The 21,235-nt window shown below is 38.4% G+C and overlaps 1 long non-coding RNA gene across 1 annotated transcript; it reads left to right on the forward strand.

Annotated features, from left to right (window-relative positions):
• Window positions 1-6,083: 6,083 nt before the first annotated feature.
• LOC139974683 (uncharacterized) lies at window positions 6,084-13,107 on the forward strand. The gene is made up of 2 exons (XR_011795522.1): window positions 6,084-8,719; window positions 8,921-13,107. It is a non-coding gene; the product is annotated as an uncharacterized lncRNA (long non-coding RNA).
• The last annotated feature ends 8,128 nt before the right edge of the window (window positions 13,108-21,235 follow it).

A 21,235-nucleotide genomic window follows, 5' to 3' on the forward strand; every position in this document is an offset into this window, starting at 1 on the left:
AGTGTTGATTGATCTCGCCTCTTATTAATATGTATATTCCATCGTTGTCAAAAGCGCTTGAGTAAGTCCCAATTTTTTTATTTTATACAAAGAATGTTTATAAACGAGAAGAAAAGATACGCTGTTACATTCGACGACTTCGAATTTACCTCGTGTCTTGGACAAGAACATAGATAGCGCCGTCAAATACGTTTAGAGTTATAACCTTGGGTAGCCTAACGTAAGGTAGCATAAATCAACTTTTAGCCACTTTTGCTGGCTGCCAAAGTTCACTAAATTAGTCTGATAATGACTTTAAACTTTGATATACACTAGTAATCCGTGTTACACTAATCTGTTGAGCAGTCTATGTTTTCAAAAGCTGCAGTTTTGCCGACAAGGTCAGGGTTTAGGCGGTAAGACTTATACGTCCTTTTCCCAACACTTCCTTTTCCCAACACTAATGTCCGTTTACCGGCCGTGTATATCTGCTACAACAACTCCCTGCTATACGGTGTATACGCCTGTTCTAATGGGGTAGGAGGTAGGGGCGGGGTGAATGAAGTTGTGTACGGAGGGGATGAGAGAGGAATTCTCGATTCATAAGCCAACGGTTTATGAAAACCGTAACCAACTCTTCAACAAACAACTCATCTCGAAACACGCACAAAATAAAAAATCATTTCATAGAAGATTTGTTTCAAAGAACAATATTCTTAATCGTTTGTATATATCCTACAGGTCTCTCCGCTTTTGGGATTTATCAATTTTAGCATATAAATCACTATAATCCTCTGCTTCTTTTTCTTGGTAGGAGGTAGGCATATCGTGCGATTCTCTTCGTCTGTTTTTGTCTACTTTAGCGTAGAGTACGGTCACATCTTCTTCCTCTCCCGTATTACTCATCCTATCCTCTTGTGACCCAATGCCGTCCGTGTTTTGATCTTGTAAAGTGACGTCATCCGTCCTTGTGATGGATTTTGGCTCGTCGTGTTTCGAAATTGTATTGTCATTTACTTCCTCAAAGTTATCACCCAGCGTGAGTGAGGATTTCGAATCAGTGACCCGATTAATTTGGGTATTCGTTTGACCTATTCCCAGAGCTAGAGAGCCTACAACAACCTCGTTGGGTAGGCTCCGATTGGAGTCGTCGCGATCCACAACGGCGTAACTATCATCGTCGTCCAATCCCTGTTGCTGATTGGTCAGAATCGCACTCCCGCTAGTTCCCTCCGACGGTCTTGTCTGTATTTCAGTGATGTCGTCATCAGATTCATCAATTTCGGCATAGTCTTCAGTTGAAATGTTTTGTGAGACAGAGCCGGCAACGACGACGGTCGGCAAAACCTTAGACATGCCATTGCTGTCTAATTTCCCGGAATTGGTTTTCCGCTGATCTGAAGAGCCGAAATTAGCTACTGTAGACTGAGTAGCAGTGTTGTAGTTCACACAGGTGTAATAATCATCGGCAGTGCCTTCGTTTAGCCGAGAACTAGGTCTGCTAACGTCATGATTCCCATTCCCATGATTCGTAGTTTTATTTCTCCTTCTGTATATGAGTACGCCAGAACAAACGACTACTACTATTATGATAATAATCAATGCAACGCATACAATAATGACAATAAGTACTGTAACATCGTTAATTGAAGCAGTTCCTCCAGTACCGTTAGATTTCATAGTTGATCCGATTCCTCCATTCGATAGAGTTGGCCGAGATGCACACATCATCGATAACGATACAGTCTCCGTCTGGTTTACGATTACATCTCCCGATGAAATAACTTGTGGTCCTATCGAACATCGATCATCTACACTACTTCCGCGGAAACAATCATATCTGTTGTTTGAATCAGTCGTATCCGAATACTCAACCAAAATTCTTATAACAGTCTTATTTTTGTAGGTAGTACGCGTTTCCATGTTCGACAAAGAATCTGCTTCTCCAGATCCCTCTACTGTCAATATCCATGTACACTTACCGCTAGCCATATCTCCTTCTTTACAATAACAGGACATTAATAACCAATCACCTGGTTGATAAGCCTCTCCAGTAGTGCCATTACGAACACACCTTGGACTGGTGGTTTGCTGAACATAGAGGTGCAGACTAGCTACCTCTGTCACCATACCACCGTCATTTTCACAAGTTTGAGTTAAGTTACACACATAACTACCACCGTCCATTTGCGAGACTACCTCGCTAATCACGTATTGTATACTGTTCAATTCACGATTTTCTTTCAGTATGGTTCCTGATGGACTCACAATTTGAATCACGGCACTGTTTAAACCACTGTAGGTACATTTAAGTACAACGTCTCTTTCACCAATAAATATAACTTCGTTGAACTCGGTATCCATCACTTCAAATGTAAGTGTTTCTGTCTTGCACAAGAGAACGTGATAACAACAAACTAAAGTAACAAGTAAAGAAAGCTGTCCTGCCATGTTGGATTTGCTGCTACTTTTTTTCTCAGTTGTGTTCTAGTCCAACGATTGTGAACGATTGTGTTACAACCGGTAACAATAGTCTTATCGTTCATCTGCACAGTATATACACAGCTAGATTAGTGCAAATATGTGAATCATTTCAAGGTAGCTACGTAGTGAAACGCAATTGTAGAACAGATTACTCTCAAATACTATAGGTTTCCGGTTACGTAAGGGTCCAATTTAGTGCAATATGCTGTGGAACGCGGAAATGGTTGACATATATGTTGCTGTCTAAAGTACTGTTGTTGATGTATAAAAAAGGTTATGATCATCTAACATCGCTTTGTTTCAACACATGCTTGTGCCTACGTACGTTGAATTCCGCTTGTTGTCTTGCACAATGCTATTATCCGCAGTCACCATCTTTACTTTAACGCTGCTGTCTTATTTAGCTTAGTCGTTGAAAATGCTGTTAAAAGTTGTCTATATCTAAGTTGCTGGACGAATATTTGACCGTGGTAAACTTATGTTCATGTCTTAACCTACATTGAAAACTCATCGCCAGTTAAACTGTCTCTTTTGCGTTCCAAGTATCAGTTGGCGTTTAAACCTTGGTTATTATCCAAACTAATATGTTTCCTTCTAACCGCACTTACGTAAGCGCAAAATAGACAGGACTAGCGAGATAACGATTTTACGCCTTGCAAAACTGAAAATACCTTTCGATGGTTATTTGTTCTCGTTATGACGTTTAAAATAGCAACATTGTCATCTGGAGGTGGACTACATACGTAACGGTGAAAACTGGAGTTAATTTAATAGTCCGCCGAAAGTAAATTACTGAAGAAAGTTCAAAAATGCAAGTAATCCCTTAGAGACGCGGATCCCGGAAGGGGGTGGGGAAGGATGCACATCCAACCTTTTAAAATAAATATTAGTTTACAATTTATCCGCGGGAGAAACCTCTGTGTGCACATAACTGTGCGGAACCCTGACTCTCTCATGCAAGGACTTAACTCAAGGATATAACGTTAAATAAGTTATAACAGACATACACAGGATAACAGCGATTACAGACATAAAGATTTTATTTATATATCCCACATACAACCATGGGCGTCAACAGGTGGGGGACGGGGGGGGGACATGTCCCCCCCCACTTTCAAAAGTGGAGGGGATATCATATCATTTGTCCCACCCACTTTTCAGAGTAGTTATTAAAAAAAATCACATGCATATGAGCGATTTTCTATTTAAGGTCAAGAAATCTGGACTCCCTGGGCCCCTGCTATCTATCACTTGCACCGTCATTTATCTCCCATTCTCCCAATATCCTAAATCTGCCCATTTAATTCGTTCGGGGGGGGGGGGGGGGGAGACCATTCGAAAGGGTATTGAATCTTGCACACATGTTGTTTGTATGGGTTCCAAGGGATTAGGTAAGCCATACAGGTAGATGGTGATGAGTTACTATGTTCATATCACTACCTCCAGTCCCTTGGACTGGATGGACGAATAGGGGTGTAGGGGTTAAGTAATTAAGGCTACATGTATTCGCCGGATATGGTAGATCTTTATTGTTGAGTGCCGGCTAGGCGCTACACACGCTCTGCGCGCGGTGCCTTTTTCTGATTATTATTATTAAAGTACCTGGGCACATAACAACTGACGTCTCGCACCTATATGCATGTATTATATATACCACTCCACTCATCCCGGAGGTGACGGCGCCACTTTTTCAATATTTCGTTTGAGATGGACGCTGTGTAATTCGTCTCCCTTGGTGTCAGAACGGCATCTTTCTACCAGTACTTTCTGTCGGGATTTAGTTTTGTGAGACAAAATTTCTCCTCACAGATCTGGTTCTGATGTAACTAGAAACGACTCAGGAAGGCCGTCTCCTGCGATCTAGGGGGTCTTATGTACCCAAAATTTTCTGGTACGCTACGCGCCAACCAATGGTGGCGCTCCGCTTAGATAGTATAGTGTCCCCCTCACTTTCTGAAACCTGCTGACGCCCATGCATACAACATAACATTCACTTAATTGAATGGAATGTTACTTCAAGGGTAAGAGAGCTGATTATACATCGGCTCTACACTCCGGGCTTGATTGTTAATGTCGGTTGTTCTTCTTGAAACTCTTGTTACTCTAACTCACATGTTTCCTCATTTCACAAACAAGTGAAGAATTCTCTTCCGATCACAAATATATATTGATATGACAGTGATCACGTTTTATCAAAATGAAATGAAAGTCAAAGAAAAATATCCGAAATTGTATTGAATGGAGCATGTGAAATAGAAAGTTGCAGAGGAGGTTAACGCCACTAGTTACAATTAACAAATAACATATAAATATATAATTATATATATATATATATATATATATATATATATATTTATATACACACACACACCCATACATATATATATACACACACACACACACACACATATATATATATATATATATATATTTATATATATATATATATATATATATATATATATATATATATATATATTGTTACGAAGTCCAGCTATCATGGTTTGGGAATCAAACACAATAAAGTAGGTTAGAGAGGTTTTGTTTTTAAAATGAATCAAATACGTGTCTCTTGGTAACAAAAATATATAACTTAGGATAAATGCAATACTTAAAGTTAACTTAGCGCGCACGCAAGGTACCTCGGCTACCGCTGGGCTCTCCGTCGGGGTGTCAAATCCAGGGGTAGTCGGTGTTGATTAAGTAACCGTAGTGCTGGTGTGTCTGGAAGCTTCCGGAAGGGGCTTTCCGTAAATAACAGTTCCGGTATAGAGAACATGACCAGGTAAGGTAAATGATAAGTCCAGAAGAATGGTATCCAAAAGAGAGTTAAGAGTAAGTCACACACAGCGTGGTTGGCATGGTGAAGAAAGGCCGGAACGGAAAAGGTGGGTTTTGTAGGTGCTAGGCAGACATAGTTGTTTTACGTGGCGTGACGTATATGGCGGGCCATCAGTCTCAAATCATGGGAGATCGACTTATACCGATTTAAATCGACATATACCAGTTTACTTCGACATATCATCGATTTAAATCGACATATACCAGTTTACTTCGACATATCATCGATTTATTTTACTTATCATCGATTTAAATCGATGATAAGTAAAATAAATCGATGATATGTAGAATGAAACTGGTATATGTCGATTTAAATCGATGATATGTAGAATGAAACTGGTATATGTCGATTTAAATCGGTAGAAGTCGATTTCAGCTGCTGGAAACTGGTATAAGTCGAAGGAAACTGGTATATGTCGATTTAAATCGGTATAAGTCGATCTCCCATGATTTGAGACTGATGGCCCGCCATAGACGTACAGGTTGGTGCCACTGGGAGAAGAGACCGAGCCACTCCTTGAAAACTAATTTATATGACATTCGGTGAGGTTACTCGACCGTAGCTTAGAACTGCACTGATTGTGCTCTACATTTACAAATTAGCATAATAATAATACACCATTTAAGCATTACATGACAGCAATTAGCGTACTAGTAAAACTTCAAAGCAACATGCTACATCATAACAATATATATATATATATATATACAGATATATATATATATATATATATATATATATATATATATATATATATACAGATATATATATATATATATATATATATATATATATATATACAGATAAAACTGATGTCAACCGTTGGAGGAGGGGGAACGGAGGAGGAGAAGGGAGGAGGTGAAGACTGGGGAAGGGATGGGAGAAAGGGTTTGCATGAGCCAACAAGTATAGTACAATTTAATAAGATTGACACTTTTGAAAAAGAATTATAAGTATTGATGAGTTTATACACTGAGACTTCCCTTCCTCACACCTCCTGGCACAAAAGTGAAAATGAAACCAACATACAGAATAAGTTTCACGCTCTCACAGGTCACAACCTGTTCCAAAGAAACTGAGCACTTCCCTTTCATCAGTTGTTCCGTATTTGCAAAAAACATAACACAGTTAAGTTGCAGTCTGCACAAAGTAAACAGGCGCGTATCCAGGATTTTCTAACCCGGGGGGCGCGAATTACCATCTAAGCGGAGCGCCACCATCGGTTGGCGCGGAGCGTACAAGAAAATTTCTGGTTTTGATACCCCCAGATCACCGGAAATGGCACTTCTCGGGCTTGAAAATGACCAACCAGATGTACACTTTTGCCTGAGAACCAAGTATTTACCAAAAGTTTTTTTCCATCCATAACCTTTTTGAAGGTTGTAACCAGTCACACATCATGTTCGACCTCATTGCATGTCCTATGGATCATTGCTTTTTTAGGTGATTCTACGTCACGGCCCACAATATTCGAAAGCCCCACTTTTGAAGGTTTTAAGCCCATTATTTGTTGAGAATTTGAAAATTCACATTTCTCGTGAATAAAAATCACTTCAAAACATACCCATAATGTTGCACAAAATTCAATCTATGGACAACCACTGGCGGATCCAGGGCATTTCTTTGGGAGGGGCCAAAGTGGCATTAGAGTGATATGGGGGAGGGGTCTAAGGGGAGGGGGTCCCCCCCTTTGAAAAATTTTCTATTGCTGAATGCCCTCAGATGCAATTTGGTGCGACAAAAGTGTACAATGGTGATGTTAATTTACTTCTAAAAAAATGTTTCCCAGGTGTAATTTTGTAAAATATTTATGAAACAAAGTTGGGATCATCTTTCTCAAGAAATTTTATTTCTCATAGGTTATAAATTTCTTACAACCAAGTACCAACCTGTAACTGCAAATGGTGTTAAACTGTAAATCCTCATGCTCATACATTTACATAGCTCCCATCTCTTGAGAAGGCAAATGCTGGTCCATGCCACGAATCGCCGTCCTGGGGAGGGGTATAAGGGGAGGGGGTGTCCCCCTCCCCTTTTGATTTTTTTTTTGGAATCCTGGTGATGCCTACATGTAAAATGGTGGCACTTAGAAAGGCTTTTGTCACCCAAAATTTTCTGAGAAATATGCATTTTTTGTGTGTAACATCAATAAATTGAATAATAGGTGATAATTCATTCTTTCCCGTGCCATGAAAATGTTCGCTGCTCGCCCCAATGAAAAGAAATATAGGTTAATTTGAGGTTCAAATGATGCTGTAAAGGAGGTTTTATACTCTATTATGCTAAATGCTAAAGAAATGACGGTTGCTAAGTCAAAATTTGATGCAATTTTTTTATGTATACTTGACAATTACAATGCGGTTTTTTCGGACGCTTGTGCGGGTCAGCCGGTTTGGGTGTTAGAATGCGGGTCTAATTCCCGCGAATTGCGGGTCAGTTGGGAGCTCTGCATTTAATTTTAAACCAGAAAACGAAAAGGTTTAGACTAGTCTACCACTGCTATTCCTCTCGATTTTGTTAATTTCCAATCATATGATTTAGCGGATGTTCGGAAACACTTTTTGGCTCACCTTTGGGGGGCCATGGCCCCTTTGCCCCCCCTGGATCCGCCAGTGTGGACAACCAATATATAAAAACCTCCTTCAACCCCTAATAGACAGGTCAAAATTGCACGAGTAGAAGAAAGTATGATGAAGAAGGTTGGTGAGGAAATTTTCGAAAATTCAGACACAGTTAATTATTGGTGTACAAATATTAAAACCTCTTATAATGGCTATTATAAAACTTGGTTGAAGGAAATGATAAATACCAGATATTTCCGATATCAGGTATATCGAAACCGAACACTACACACATAGGCGTAGGTCCCGTAGGAGGCGGAGGCTGCAGCCCCCCCCCCCCCCCGCAACCATTTTTTCCCATTTTTTCGGGCACCTACTGAAAGAAAAATAAATAGCTATGAATAGCTTAAAAATGATCTCCTTGGTAATTAAAATAAAGTTCTAAGCTTGGCCGACATTACTACTGTAAAAGAGAGTTTTGACATAAATGGATCTGTATGCTTTTTCTCCATCTACATAAGACATTTCGTTGCTTACATTAGCATCCGGCGGTATACTGTGCAACTTTCACGGACCGTAAGGTACACGATGCCATGCAATGTAATGAGCGATGCTTGCTTATATGATATTGACGGAAGCAGGACACTTCGCCCAACAACCATTTCGCCCAACTGCCATTTCGCCCAACCTTACCATTTCGCCCAACCAGCCTGGTCATTTCGCCCAACCAGCCTGGTCATTTCGCCCAACCTTGATTAAATATGATACTTCAAAAGGAAACGTTCAGGAATTGTTAACGTTACAGGATACAAACCGAATATTAAGGAAACTTGAGGATCGATCAGTGTGTTAGGTGTTAAGGAAACTTGATGTCGTGGTTAAATTGATTAGGCCTACTTATGTGATTACATATGTGGTTACATTGATAAAGTGGTTACATTGATTAAATATAGTACTTCAATATTACGGACGGGTTTTATATATATATATTTTTTTCAATTTAATAAGGAAACGTTCGGGAATTGTTAGTCAGTAGGATGGATCAATGTTTTAGGGGTTAGGTTTGATAGGTTTTTATGAAGACCGATTCCCCTGTGTTTGTATAATAATATAACTTCCATTGTATGAGTAAACGCCTAAAGTAGTGTAATCCTCCCATTATACCCGAAATAACTGCTCAGACTCCGATCGATATCGAGCGGACCTCACTTTTTTATTTACCTATTACGAAGTAACCTAACCCAAAATAAATCAAATTGAACTAGTGGAAAAGAAAAAGTAATATTATTCTGACTGAATATTAGTAAAAATAAGGTTGGGCGAAATGACCATGCTGGTTGGGCGAAATGACCATGCTGGTTGGGCGAAATGACCATGATGGTTGGGCGAAATGACCATGCTGGTTGGGCGAAATGACCAGGCTGGTTGGGCGAAATGACCAGGCTGGTTGGGCGAAATGGCAGTTGGGCGAAATGGTTGTTGGGCGAAGTGACTAGAAAGCATATTGACATCGATATGCTGAACGCGCGCAAAGCGCGCAAAAAATTTCGGCTTTTTTTCGGGTAAGTCGTTACAGCCCCAAATCCAATTAGGCTCTTACGCCTTTGACTACACACATAGACAGTTTTTTGAGGCTGTTCATCGTGGAACATGCATTTCAATGCTCACTGATGTGATGTTATATCTGCTCTTTGCTTTACAAATTCGAACAGGCGTGTAGCGAGTAATTGCCAAGGGAGGGGCGAAGCCTGTAGGCAAACTATCTAAGCGAAGCTCCACCATGGTTGGCGCGAAGCGTACAAGAAAAATTTTGGCTGAAAATGCCTCCCAGATCGCTGGAAATGACACTTCCCAGGCCTTGTAAGCTGCATCTAAGCATTGTCTATTTTGAAATTACTAGCGATGTCATAAAGAAAATTTGCTCGGGGGGGGGGGGGGGCGGTCGTCCCCTTCCCGAAATGCGTCATGTTCCCCGACGACTCTGTCGAGTTCAAGACCAGCCACAGTTGGTTCCATATAGCACAATTGTACTACAATTTGTACAATTGTTTAAAGCTTCCATACACACACGCGTTATGATAGACCATATATAGTATTTATATAGATACATTAGTGAGAGAGGAAAAATGGAAACGTCAAAAATGGAGTTGTCGGTGTAAGGGGTAGGGTGAGGCGCACACCCCCTCCGTAATCCTTGATCTGTCACTGGCTACCCTGTGTATATAATAGGGATCAGCGCTTTAACTTTGACTGTTCCTCTTTCTCTTCCCGAGGTCTTGGCTATCTTCTACTCCCTCCTTTTCTTCTTTTTCTCTCTTTTTTCTTTTTCTTTTCCTTTCCTTTCTCTCCTCCTTTTCTTTTTCGCCCTCCTTTTCCCTTTTTTCTTCTCTTTTTTTCTCTCCTCTTTTCCTTACCCGGGGCGCGCGCGCCCCCAACGCCCCCCTGGATACGCACCTGATAAAAGGGAAGTGCTACTGAACATATCCAAATATGCTTATCATTATTATTATTATTATATATGTATATATATATATAAATGAAAATCGTAATGAGTTGGAAAATCAAGAACAGTGAAAAAACTTTCAGCCTCCACCGGGATTCGAACCACGGGCTTCCGCTCTGTACGCGGACACCCTAACCACTAGGCTATGGACGCTGATTGTATGTCCAGAGGTTCGAAACCGGTAAGGAAGTTCGTAATTCCACTGTAGGCGTTTGTCACCTGTATCGAAAAATACTAGTTCTGTTTTTGGTGACATATTTTGCCTTACACTAGAGATCAAACATGATGCTAACCAACTCGAAATCATTTGTGATTCCTAAAGCCGGATCTCGAAAGAGATACTTTGAACAGACTTTATGTTAATGCAATGGAGGTAAACGACAAAGGCAAATGAATATATACAAATGAAAATCGTATTGAGTTGGAAAATCAAGAACAGTGAAAAACTTTCAGCCTCCACCGGGATTCGAACCACGGGCCTTCCGCTCTGTACGCGGACACCCTAACCACTAGGCTATATATATTTATATATATATATATATATATATATATATATATATATATATATATATATATATATATATATATATATATATATATATATATATATATATATATATATATATATATATATATATATATATATACATATCTACAGGAAGTCAAAACAGTTCATCCACTAAAATCGTTGAAAGGCTTGCCAAGTAGATCACTCTAAGAACAAGAAAGATAAAACGCAGTGATAAAAAAGTAAACCCAAGCGCTCTCCTTATTGCCACACAAAATATAGTGCAACCCGTTTTCATAACTGTAGTTGATGCCCGACAGAGATAACCGAAGTCTTAGTTTCCAAGCGTATAGGCAATACACTCACCAAGTAAAATTTATAGCGTATTTTAAATTTCTTTACTTTTATAATATGTATCACAATAAATGACTCATATTTTATGCTACCTAATTAATCGTTTGCACGTTTTATGTTATGTAAGTAATATAGAATATGCATAAAGATACACAGTGAAAACAACTATATATATGACAGAGGGAGTAATTGCGAGATTACCTTTGAAAAATATTCTCTAAAAATATGTTTAGGTATGGTTAGATAGTCACGAAATACGAGGAACGAAAGAAGAAATATGCCTCATGACTTCTTTGGTTTATGATTCCATGAAATACTTGTCACGGTTCCATAAAACGTTACATATATGCAGAACTAGCTAAATGTACAGACTGTCATAAAATCGTTTCTGATGAAGAAACCCACCCCACATTTGGGCTCCAAATAGGGCATATATGATTTCAATTCAGGGTACATTCAACTGATAGAAATTAATTACTACACTAGAGTTAATTGGTAAAGTTGTTCCTTCTTTGACTGCCCTATACAAGTCAATGTACAGGCCCAGAATCACTTCTATCAAACCCCGGGCAGGTGCCAACATTTCTTACCGTCCCTGCTTGTTAACTTTGGCATACAACGAGCTGGGGTCCTCTTCTGTTGAAGATGAAGTGTTTTTGTTTTGTAGGTGTTGGCTGTCTTGAGAGAATTCATCTTCGCTTCTACCGCCCTTATTAATTGAGGCATACAACGAGCTGAAATCCTCTTCTGTTGAAGGCGAAGAGCATCCTTCTTCCTTTAGATGTTGCTCATCGTCAGAGCATCCCTCCTGGAACCTGGGATTTTCCTGACCACCAGAAATGGTTGTGTCTTCTGTTGGTCTCTTGACATCTCCCTCAATCAATGCGTAGACATCATCCCATGAACTTATTGAAGAACAAACTCCAGGTAGGGAAGCAGTGTCCAAGTCCGAATCTTTCACTGGACAACCAGGAGGAACCAAATCATCACCATGATCCTCATACACTGGATGACTTCTTCCAAGCGTAGTCGTAACTTCATCTTGATTTGAAATTTTCTTTTCATATGCGTGTCCGCTGACTGATCTATCGTTGTCCGTACGGGTTTTGGATGTGCTAGGGAGGATTCCGTTGTGATGTTCCGTTCTTCGTTCGCTTCCGTTGCTGAGTAATAGTGTATTGTTGGCATTGCCAACAAGAAAGGCAGAATTTCGTTGCACTGATCCTGCTGAGAATTCTTCACCTCTCCTCAAATTGTCAGATTTGTATTTCCATCTACATACAACTAGGGCAACCAAAGTAAGCATTATGAATATGCAAATAATGGCCAAAACGACTTTCACTATATTTGAAGAAGAAGGAGTGGTTTGATCTAAGTTGATAAAGACAGGCGTAGTTGATATCCCGTTTGTTACTTTTTGAACATCAGAACTGGGAAATTGTCGACTTGCTTCTTGATTTGGAATGTCAGTCACTGTTGAACTACTACACGAGATGAGGTGACTACTTGAAGTGGCGATGATTGAATCATTTTGAGATATACCAACTGGCCCTATTGAACACCGCTTAGTACCTCTTCTATGTGGAAGTGTTACAAAACAATCATATCTAACATTTACATCAGTAGACACGTTGTACCTCACTAAAACTTGTTGTATCTCCTTTCCTGGGCGTTGAATAGTTTCGATATTGCTCAAAACATTGCCCACCGAGGAACCCTCATCGGTCAATACCCACTGGCACCCGTTTCCTTGGCTTGCGCAGTAACATGACACTAGAAACCAGTCACCATCCTTGTACGGCTGCCCTACTGTACCGTTGCGAAAACAGCGAGGACCGTTATCGTTTTGAATGTTCAAATGTAGAGAGGTTACCTCCTTTACCTGTCTCCCATTCCTACAAGTCAACGTAACTATACATATCAGCTCGCGGTCACTTATTTTTACCCTCTGAAATGTGTATTGAATACTTGTTTGGTTGTTACTTTCAAAGAGCAACAGTCCCCTGGTATCCTCAATTCGCATGCCATCAATCGGTAAATCACCAGCGTACGAACAAATGACTGCAACATCCTCTTCACCAAGAAATATGACTTCATTCACATCGGTATCCAATAACTCAAATGTTATTTGACCTGTGCAGGACGACAGAAGGAAGAAATATAAGCAGCAATGGATATGAAAAGTTTTCTCAGTTGCTTTAGTTCCTCCCATTCTCAGTAGATGTAAAATGACTTTGACGTAGTCAAGATCTTCCTTACGTACAATGAGTCATGGACGCGACCTCTGCTTAACTTGATTGAAACTCCAGTACGAGAAATATCTTTACTGAAGTAAACCTTTTTTTCTTGTCTTTCAAAATACGAATTCGGCCTCTCTAGACAGTTATAACAACGCATTAACTTCCAAAACCGGTATTTCACAACTGGTTCATTGTATCAAGTGCCATTGTCGTGGGTAGTTTGTTGAACGCATCGGCAGATATACGGATCCTATTATTTGGTTAACAGTCATACAAGTTCTTTTAGATTGTGCAGTCATGTACACAATCATATTTGTTTGATAAAGACGACACGCCGTGCAAAATAAAGAAAACACCAGTTAGTCATTATTTCAGCCGATTGGTCTACCAATTTCTGGTGTGTGCCAAAAAATAACGCCGAACAACTTTGAAGCTGTTCATTACAAGAAAGGGGGAAATAGGTGCAGGAAACATTATAACCTGTCTGTCCTTGACTTTTCTGAAACATGGCTCAATGACAATTGATATCCGCAGGAAATGTCCTTGAGTAATTATAAACATTCATTGAAATTTATCCAAAGACAAGAAGAAGAAAACGTGTAGGATTGTTGTTTGAGTAACGAGTTTCAGTATACCTTTCTTAGAGACCTTCCTTATTTAAACATCGATATTGAATGCATTTGTTATAGAATTGTGTCTTCCTACATTGAAGCACGAAGTCGTAGTGGGAGTGGTGTATCGTCATACTGACGGCAACACTGCTAGATTCCATGATTACCTGTATGCTGTTCTTAGTAAGATTTCATTAGAAGGTCATTATTTTTATGTAAATGGTGACTTTAATATAGACCTCTGTAAGTCAAACTCATCTGAGAATGTTCATAGTATCGTTGCTTGTGGGTTTAGTCCAACCGTCAACAAGAGTGACAAGCAGTACAGCTAAATAATCACCAAATGTCAACGAAATTGATTCCAAACTCATATTGACGTATCTGGTACTCTAATAACGGACATTGTCGTGACCGTTTTCCCATTTTCATAAATTCATCACTACAGACAAAAAATTTTGAGAATGAACCAATCTATAACCGCAGTTATTCTAATTGCAACACACACCGTTCTGTACCACGCATTGAGGGTGCTGATTGGCATGAAGATTATAAAGGAAAGACACCAATCTAGCGTTTGAAACTTTCATTCAAACCTTTCTTCCAACGTACAATGAAAGTTTCCCAATCATAAAACAAAACATAGGAAGGAGAAAAATAATTGGATTACAAGAGACATTATCAGCTCAATCAAAACTAAAAATAAGCTCTACAATGATTATTTGAAAAATACTTACACAAACAAACAAACCTACAACAATTACCGTAACAAACTGTTAATCTTATTTAATCATATTTCAAGCATAGCATAGCAAAGGAAATGTACTATACTGAATTGTTTAACATATCTAACCATGACAGCAATCGAACATGGCAAAACATTAATGTTAATCAAGGGAGATCACAATACAGTTATATTGACCCGTTTATTAATGGTGATTCCATGATTTCGGATCCAAACATGCACAATTCCTTACGCTTTAAATGATTTCTTCGTTAACTTTGGTCCATCACTTGCATCCAAACTTCCACAAACTACACGCCTGAAGGAACTAATGCCAAAGTAAAAGTCCAGTTCGTTCTTTCTTTCAGCCGTTCGTAAAGACGAGCTCGCCAATGTGTCTTTGGAGTTTCTACACCCAAATAAATCTGCTGGCTAAGATGGTTTCCGGCCTTTGCTGATTCATTAGATTATTCCGAAAATTTCCGTACTATTGACATAGATTTGTTTTAACTTGTCGTTGACAAATTACACAAGGCTATTGACAACAATAATATATCTATTGGGGTGTCTCTTGACTTGTTAAAGGTAATTGACACGATTAACCATGGTATTCTTTTTACAGAAACGTGTACGCTTTGGTATTACAGGTATTTACCTAGAATGGTTTGAAAATATCTCTCTGAAAGGGTTATCTTTTAACAATGCAATGTCTAAGTTAAAAACAGTAAGATATTGTGTACCGCAAGGCTCAATTCTTGGGACGTTACTATTAATCTGTATGAATGATATTTCCTTGATCTCTAAGAAAGCACAACTAGTACTCTTTGCTGATTACACGAATATTTTCTCAGTTACGCAAATGACCTTACCAACTTCAAAGTACTGTTGTTAATGAGCTAAGCATCTTTTCCGATTGGTTCATAGCGAACAAGTGATCTCTTAACATCAGTAAAACAAACTTTTATCGTATTCAATAATCCTTATGATCACGTTTTTAATACCTCCATAAATATGTATAAGTTTAAACCAGTTGAAAGTGTTAGGCCTACATTTCTTGCTGTTATAATTGACTCTATAAGCTTACTTGGCACGAGCACATCAGTCAGATATCTTAACAAATTGCCAAAAGAGTTGGTGTAGTTGGCAGATTAAGACATGCCTTACCAATAGTGATTCTTTGTTCAATTTACATCACTCTTGTGTATCTTCATCTTATGTGTTGTTCCACAGCATGGTCTTGTATAAGAACCTCTGACATTCATTTGCTGGTTGTTTTTTTTAAAAAAAGGGTTTATTCGCCACATTTCGTTTTCCAGACCTCGTGATCATATCTAACAAGTTATATTAGTTGCTTAATCTTTTGAAACTTTGAGATATGATCAATCTTAATGTTGCATCATTCACATGTCGATCCATGTACATGATGTACATCGTATTACCTACAACGTTTTCACAATTCTTTACATAAAATTCCTAATAATAGTTCACAACTATTTTACCCGTCAGTATTAACTCTTACACACTATTGTGACCCGTACTACAGGAAATCTGTGTTTGTTTAAAAAAAACTTGTCTTGTTGTTTGCTGGTTTCCCTTATATCTTGCTGACGTTAAAAGCTTGAGTACTGCTGGCGCTATTCATAAATAAATTGACGGAACTTATATAGCCCTAACTATAGATTTTGCATTTACAAGCAAAATATATCGAATCCCTTTGGTTTACGTGACTTCCGAAAAAAAAATGACATCGAAGAATACACACACATGTGATGCAAAAGACCCAGAGGTGCAAGTGAGTAACTCAACGTAATGTCCTTTTAGCTAGATGAGGAGGATATAACCAGACATGTGGCCGTGACCCCTGTTAAACTTCTGTGCCATCACCAATATGTGCACAAACGTCACACCTTACGTGACATGAGGGTTATGTCACCCTTAAATGTTTGGTGCTCTAGCTCCTTAAATTGTGGGATGGCACATACACTGTGTCGTGTCATGATGTGAATGTCTTTGGTCAAGGGGCCGACAGTTTCTTCGTTATTAACGGTCTTAATGAGTCTTCTCATAACCACTGTCACTAGTCGATGAACATTCTTGCCAAAGAAACTTTTTCGAGAAGTCTATACACACATGAAAGCAATGTATTCATAATGTATGTAGGGGTAGACGATAAGATATGAAAATGAACGACGAATGGTTACAAAACCTGCGTAGTTTTACTGTAGGAAGGACAAACACTGAATGATAAAAAACTTCTCTATACGTATTCGAGGTAATCGATCTACATCGATTCCAGATCGATCATAACTCGAAGCTGATTCATGGTGGCTTTACGTGAGGTGTCTGTAACACCTTCCTGGTTTTAACCCCATGGAACTTACCTACTGTACGTGTGATAGAACAAGAATGAATAAAAAAAAATAAAACAAAAAACAAACAAAAAAACGCTACAATACGGTTCACCCTTTAATTAATCTCACACGTCTACATATCTCAGATTAAGTTCCTGAGTCAAACTATTATGACACGTAATGTAACATACACAATCACGTGAACAGTTGAACGCTTTTCGCACCGTAAATAACAGTGTTCTTTTGTTGCTCGTTCGTGTTAAATGCATATTTTTGCTTAAAATATTTCTGTGTGTTGAATTCTTACTAAGCGACTTTGATATCTACACTTTTCAAAGCATATGTGCATGTATTATACAAGCGCTGTAACTATTTCACGTCATTGAAGCTCACAATCTTAATTAACTATTAAGGCTAGCCGTCTGACTTATATAGACTTTTAGGACGAAACGAAACGTTTGTAGAGGTTCGACAAAACCTTTCAGTTGAGTGACTCTACAGAGAAGTGGATCATGGTAGGCATAATGGACGGCAAGCGAGTACTTCATAACAAGTGTATATGAAAAGTGCAACTAATTTTACCGCAAGGTCGTGGTTGCCGTCTACAATGTATATATACCGGCATTGCTCTTAGTGTTATCTCGTGTTATGGTTGAATGAATATTAGAAGGAACTTGCCGATTGCGTTTCACAGTTGCTGTTCCTAGTTTACTAATATGCTATACATACTTGCCTTTAAAAAATTGCCTTCGACATAAACTGATCGATGACCTTTGGTAAAAACGAGTACTTACAACGTCAATAAATGAATACAACAGGAGTCATAGTAATGAGCTATTGGCTTATATTTGTAACAATCCATGTGCATTTTTTGTAGGACTCAGTCTTCGGCCTCATTAAAATGATGTAACTTCTAAAGCAATATGTCGTACTTTCCATTCCAATTAAGTAACCTCAAACACTATTATAATAACAAACTAAACTTAGTAACAAACAAATAACGAAGGAAAATAACAAGATGATAAAAAGAGAATAGAATGATTGGACTGTATAATGGTTTTGGAAATTTAGTTTTTCAAAAATACGACAGATTGGTTCAAACTTGTTTCTGTTTAATACATTTGACATTACTGATTACTTATTTGGTATTGACAAGTTTGGATTTTTTTATGAGTTTTGATTAGCTTCTCTAAGTATATATTCTAGAAATTCAAGTATCGTAGTTGTCATTAATATTCAAATCAATTCTAACACGTACGTTACCTATACGTTCTCAAGAACTTTACTTTATTAAAATGTCTACATTATAAACAATAGCTGCGGTGTCAAAAGTCAGAACTGGCACGGACTCCATTTTGGCACGGTAAAATCAAAGGCAATACTCTCTCGCAAAAACATTGTACCTGTGCGAGACGAGTAAAGGGAATGTTGCATTAAGCCAAAATATACAGCATCGATTTAAGATATCACCTTTCTGTGAACACTGCCATGCACTTGTTAAAAAATCTTTTGAACCATGAAAATTTGTAAACACCAAAAATGTCAATACCAAATATTCCTAAAATTGTTCAAAAAGCTTTCGTAAAATTTGGAAAAATTCAGCCTATCTATGTCGTAAGTGGTTTGTTAATATATACACGCTTTAACCATCGTTAAAGGTAAGCTTAACTAAAACACTAACCCATATTTAGTATGACGCGTTTATTGTTTTTGCAGACGTCTGTGACAGAAACGTCAACACGCTTAAAACATACTTAAAGCCAGGCGCTTGTGAATGACCAAAACAACTGTGTAAAATGTATAATATACAATGACTTTGTGAGAGTAATGACAAAGCTGCAAAAGATTTGTCATTTATAACAGCTAAATCTAGTTTAGGTCAATGTTACATGTTTAGCATGAAAGGTTTTCGTCAGTGAAAACTATGTTTATACAAGACTTTATAGACCGTATCTAGGGCACAGTTACCTCAATGAACAATCAGGCAAACAAATGCAAGTGTACAATGATTTTTTTGGAAAGTGTGACACGACTAAGTTAAGTAGCTATATGATATTGTCAGGTGTCGTTAGGCGTGGATAGGGAACAGGACGCCCTTTGAAGCTTTTCAAAAATGAACGTATACATTCCAAGTCAAATAGGATCGCATACGAATATACACATTGAACATGTGATATTTAATATTACCACACAATTAATGTAACCTCAAAACTTATATGGATAACAATAATAGTGATAATAATAATAATAAGAAGAAGAAGAAAGAAATTTATAACGCCTCACCATCTAGAAGATTTATCTGCTTAAGGCGATGAACAAGTAATAAACCAAACAATGTTTGCAAAAATGAGTCTTTAAGCTTTTCATCGAAAGATACTGATGTCAAAAGCTTAGAAAGTGTAGGCAAATTGAAGAACCCCAAAAAGGGAGTTGTTACAATTGCTAGTTGTCTACTTTAGCGTACACGTCGTTCACATCATCACCACAAATCGTTGTTGGTCTACTCCCAGGGAGGGTGCTCTTCCGTTTAGATTTGTCTATTTTAGCATAGAGCATACTTATGTCCTCTTCACCCTCATTATTATCGAGAACGGATCCTCGATTTCGCCTTTCAGATGGTGTGGGTCTACGTTGAAAATCACTCGCAACGAAATGAACTTTCCCACTATCATCGTCACGACTTCTTTTCGCACTTCCAGTCTTAGTAACATCTGGTAACTTAGTACTTTCTACTTCTCCATAGGTCTCGCCAGGTACAGATGTGACTACTGCGTTCATCATGTTCATGGGTGGAGAATCGTATGTGTGGCTATCATCAGTAATACCGTTACAGTTGTCATCGCTTACGACACTAGGACTACTATGTATGAAAGCATTGTTGTAGTGTGGCGTATTGCGATATGCTTCGTTGTCCTCATTGTAGGTATTATTCCTCGTCATATTATCAACTCTTGCTTTCTGATCTCGCTTGTTTCTGCCTCCGCACAAAATGAAAACAGTTAAAATGACGATGACAACTGTTAAGAGAGTAACTAACTGCCGGATATTACGATTACGGTATACGACATATTATTGGTATTCTGGTGAACAGATTTATCCGGCATATTAATGTTGTTTGTGGTGTCTTTCATTTCAGTTACCTTCGAAGTTGTTGAGTCCAAGAATATTCCTTCCTTTGACATTGGTTCTGTAGTTGGAGGTAAGCAAACGTCCGTTGACGTCACTGTTTCCATTGAGTTAATAATGATATCATTAGACGATTCACTCTCTGGTCCAATCTCACACCGACTTGTCTCTGCCGATCCACTGGAACAAATATATCTCGTATTAGGGTCAGTAGATGATGTGTAATGTACTATAGCTCTTCTAATCGCCTTTCCTTTATGGATCACCATTTCATCGAGTTGTGTCAAAAAATCTGCTAGTCCACTGCCTTCTATTGTGGATAACCAAACACACATATCCATCTCTCTACAGTAACATGACAACAATATCCAATCACCAGGTTTGTAGGGCTCCCCTACGGTACCATTACGAAAACATCGAGGACTAGTATCAAATTTAACATTAAGATCGAGAGTCGCTACCTCCGTTACCTCTCTTCCATCCATATACGTATATCTTACGTTACATTTGTACATACCACCATCGCTGATCGCCACAGTATTGAATCTGTACTCGGCACAAATCGTATTTAATTCTTCAGTTACGTTATTTTCATGTTGATCCATAATCGTCACTGTTTCAATAGTTAAATTGCCATTATAAGAACACCTTAACGTTATATCCGTCTCACCAACGTAAACCACTTCGTTATACTCGCCATCCATTAATTCGAATATAACTTGGGCTTTTCCGAAGGAGATAATAATCGATATCCATATGATTGTAATCAAGACATATTTTGAAATTTCTTGCAGAGGACACATTTTATAATCTGTACACCAAACGTGGTTCAAGAATGTTTTGCTTTGTTCTCTTAAAAAAATATGTCTAGTAAGGTTGAAGAATTTAACTTGTTGCGAGTAACGATGTAAATTTCAACTGATTATTATCTGATCATTGAGAAAAGAATATCTAC

The sequence above is a fragment of the Apostichopus japonicus genome, chromosome 10 (assembly GCF_037975245.1).
Source record: "Apostichopus japonicus isolate 1M-3 chromosome 10, ASM3797524v1, whole genome shotgun sequence".
NCBI classification, from domain to species: domain Eukaryota; kingdom Metazoa; phylum Echinodermata; class Holothuroidea; order Aspidochirotida; family Stichopodidae; genus Apostichopus; species Apostichopus japonicus.